This window comes from Saccopteryx bilineata, chromosome 2 (assembly GCF_036850765.1).
Source record: "Saccopteryx bilineata isolate mSacBil1 chromosome 2, mSacBil1_pri_phased_curated, whole genome shotgun sequence".
Taxonomy (NCBI): domain Eukaryota; kingdom Metazoa; phylum Chordata; class Mammalia; order Chiroptera; family Emballonuridae; genus Saccopteryx; species Saccopteryx bilineata.
The window spans coordinates 40,181,938-40,185,764 of record NC_089491.1 but is presented as its reverse complement, the minus strand read 5'-3'; the positions used below and the strand labels follow the sequence as shown (position 1 = coordinate 40,185,764).

The 3,827-nt window shown below is 43.0% G+C and overlaps 1 long non-coding RNA gene across 1 annotated transcript; it reads right to left on the bottom strand.

Annotated features, from left to right (window-relative positions):
* Positions 1-900: 900 nt before the first annotated feature.
* Positions 901-3,262, bottom strand: LOC136324281 (uncharacterized). Its single transcript, XR_010729064.1, has 2 exons — positions 1,612-3,262; positions 901-1,206 (listed from the first exon to the last, which is right to left on the bottom strand). It is a non-coding gene; the product is annotated as an uncharacterized lncRNA (long non-coding RNA).
* Positions 3,263-3,827: the final 565 nt, after the last annotated feature.

Sequence of the window (3,827 nt, the reverse complement as noted above, 5' to 3'; positions counted from 1 at the left end):
CTCTAGTTCTCCTGTTCTCTGACTGTTCCCTCTAAAACTTTCTGAAATCCTCATCTCTCCAAACCTATATTGTTACTGTTCCTCAGGTTTATAGCCATTATCCACCATACTTCTCTCTGCTCACTTATATTTAGTGATCTCAGCTATTCTCATGGCTTTAACTATTGACCTCTAAATCTATACCTTTATCCTTGATCTTGTCCCTGAGTTTCAGAATCCTAGCCATATCCAGCTGTTTGCCTAACAGTTATCTGAGTGTTCCAGAAGCCTACAAACATTTCACTTTCAAATGGCCAAAACAAGCATGACCTTTCCCTCAGACCTGAATCTCCGCCTGTTTTTCCCCATCTCAGCCCAGGAACCATCATCCTCCACTATTCAAAACAGAAAGCTCAGAAGTTGTCTCGAATGCCTACATTTAGCTTCACCCTACACATTCAATTAATGCTTAAACCCTGCTTTTAACTCGTTAGTATTTCCCAAATCCAACCCCTCCTCTTCTTTCCTCTCTCATCTATCCTTGGCCTAGACATCATTGCCTTTTGGAATAAATCATTGCCTTTCTCTTTCATGCTTTCACTTCCTTGAATCTGTTCATCACATACAGCTATGCTTACATTTCTAAAATACAAATCTGATCGTGTTATTCCAGTGCTGCATAAAACATCTGCCTATGAATTGGCCCCTGCCTCTCAGTGATGATTTATTGCTTAGTTTTTTCAGAACAGAATTCTGTTAGAGAACTGGTGATCCCCATTCTAACTGTGATTATTGGAAAATACACCAATTAGAGTAGCCGTACCCTTCTGAGCTATCAGAGTGAGCTTGTGACAGCTGTGCCCATTGAAGTTTATCCTTCAAATTTTCTAAATGGGAAGTAGGGAAAGTACTTTTTTAAACTCTGTCAGTACAAGAACCCTGAGATACTGAGACCAAAGAGGAGCCAAGATGAGAGGCAGAATCATCATGGCACTTAGCCCTGACTTCTGATCCTTGAGATTCCCAGAGTGCTCCAAGTCTCTGCAACTCTTCTTTGAATGCTGGGAGAGATCTGAGAATTCTGCCAGGAAACCCCTTTTTTGCTTTGGAGTTAGATTCCTGTAACTGGCTAGTAAGAGTCCTGAAAATATTCTCTGCAGCCTCTCTCCCTATCCCCACCTATAGGCACTGTACAACAGTGTGGTACATTTGTTAAAATCCATGAACCTGCCCTGGCCGGTTGGCTCAGCGGTAGAGCGTCGGCCTAGCGTGCGGAGGACCCGGGTTCGATTCCGGCCAGGGCACACAGGAGAAGCGCCCATTTGCTTCTCCACCCCTCCGCCGCACTTTCCTCTCTGTCTCTCTCTTCCCCTCCCGCAGCCAAGGCTCCATTGGAGCAAAGATGGCCCGGGCGCTGGGGATGGCTCTGTGGCCTCTGCCTCAGGTGCTAGAGTGGCTCTGGTCGCAATATGGCGACGCCCAGGATGGGCAGAGCATCGCCCCCTGGTGGGCAGAGCGTCGCCCCTGGTGGGCGTGCCGGGTGGATCCCGGTCGGGCGCATGCGGGAGTCTGTCTGACTGTCCCTGTTTCCAGCTTCAGAAAAATGGAAAGAAAAAAAAAAAATCCATGAACCTACATTTACACATCATTTTCTCTTAAAGTCCATTGTTTACAAAAGACTTTACTTTTGTAAAGCCCACAGAATGTGGGTTTATATAATGTACCTACCGTTGTAGTGTACCATATAGAATAATTTCACCGTCCTAAAACTCTTCTGTGCTTTGCCTATTCATCCTTCTCTCCCCCTCAAGCCCTAGCAACCACTGATCTTGACTGACTCCATAGTTTTGTCTTTTCCAGAATGTCATATAGTTGGAGTCATAAAGTATGTAGCCTTTTCATATTGGCTTCATTTACTTAGTAATATGCATCTAAGTTTCCTTCATGTGTCTATTTCTTTTTAGCACTGAATAATGCTCCATTGTCTGGACTCCTTTATAATGGAACTATTTACAGCTATAAATTTCCATCTGAGCACTGCTTTCATTGCTTGTCATAAGTTTTGGTATATTGTGTGAAGTACTGTTTGTATAGGAAAGGCAGAATAAATGCTTGATCACTTCCATTTATTTACAAGTTTTGAAAATAATGAGTAGGTTTTCTAGTGTGCCAGTAACAAATTATTGCTTTTCAGTTCCAAATTTATCCTTTTTGCTTGTTCTGCAAAATCAATTTGGGCCCTTTAAATATTTATCCTTTGCCAGTTCATAGATAATTAAGCTTTATCAAGAGAGGGCACCAGAGAGATACTGCAGGAAATAAAGTTTTGTTTCCTGTTTCTAGTGTTCCGGTTAGGCTGGCTCCTGTGCTCTGGATAGCTTCTCCAGGGTCTGGCTCCTGCAATACATGTGGATTCTCCAGCAAGCTTTTCAGTGTATAGTGGCCAGCAGCCAGCAACTTATCTCCCCTCAGATGGTTTGTAGCAGAGTGCCTCCTGTGAGACACCTCTCTGAAAATGGCTTTCCCCAGCACCCTACAAGGTAGATTTCTAGCAACTTCTGCCAATGCAGCACCACGGTGGCTTCTCTGCTGCCATCTAGTGAGCCACAGGCACATTCTCTCTAACAAGGTCTGCACCTCAGCTCTGGGGTGTCGGCATTGGACACTATCTCAATCAACCCTAGTGATAGTGGCTATTCCTTACATTGCTAATCTGGTATTCTTTTAGACTTTTCTTTGATTCTTTATTAGCTAATCCTCTTACCTCAGGCCCCTGTTATAGTTAATAAGTCTTTAAATAAATAAGCCTCTCCTGTTCAAATTACTGTGTGGTTCCTCTCTCCTGAATGGACCCAGACAGATACATCCGGTAATTTCTAAAGATGACAACAAGCTTTGTCTGATGAACTTATCAGTCAGAATTAAAAACTTATGTTCAAAAAGGACAAAATTAATGGACTTAATGGGAGATGAAAATTGAAATGTCTGTAACATACAAGAAACCATCAGCAAGGAAAATAGATCAAGCCCACAGGAAACTGGACAATGCATATGAATAAGCAATTTAAGAAGCATAAACTCAAAGTCATTAAGGAATGTCAGATTCAACTGTGGGGGTGGGAAGTAGAGGAGAGGAAAGGGAGGAAAATGGTGATGGATGGAAACTTGATTTGGGGGGGTAGAGTGGATACACAATACAGTGTAAAGATGTGTTGTCGAATTGTGCATCTGAAACCTGTACAATTTTGTTAACCAGTGTTACTCCAATAAATTCAATTTTTAAAATGTCAGATTCATTAGTAATCAGAAACAAAATAAGAATGGGAGCACATCACACCTGTTGTTTTGGGAAAAGTTTGGAAGCTATATAATGGTTATATCTCAAATACATCTCAGATCTGTCTTCTCCACATTTACTGTCACCCTAGACAGGGCCACCATCATATTCTGTATTAGCATAATACAAAAATATAACTAGTTTGTCCATTTCTATTCTTGCTCCCCCACAATTCAGTCTTCCCCAGGAGCAAGAGAAATCCTTAATTGTAAATCAGATACCACTTCTTTGCTTAGAACCTTTCAATAACTTCCTATTGATCTTGGAATAAAATCCATTAGCACAGCCTGCAGGTGGTCTGCATGATCGCCTTACCCACCTCTCCAATTTCCTTTTTTTTTTTTAAAGACTTTATTCAGCCCTGGCCGGTTGGCTCAGTGGTAGAGCGTCGGCCTAGCGTGCGGAGGACCCGGGTTCGATTCCCGGCCAGGGCACACAGGAGAAGCGCCCATTTGCTTCTCCACCCCTCCGCCGCGCTTTCCTCTCTGTCTCTCTCTTCCCCTCCCGCAGC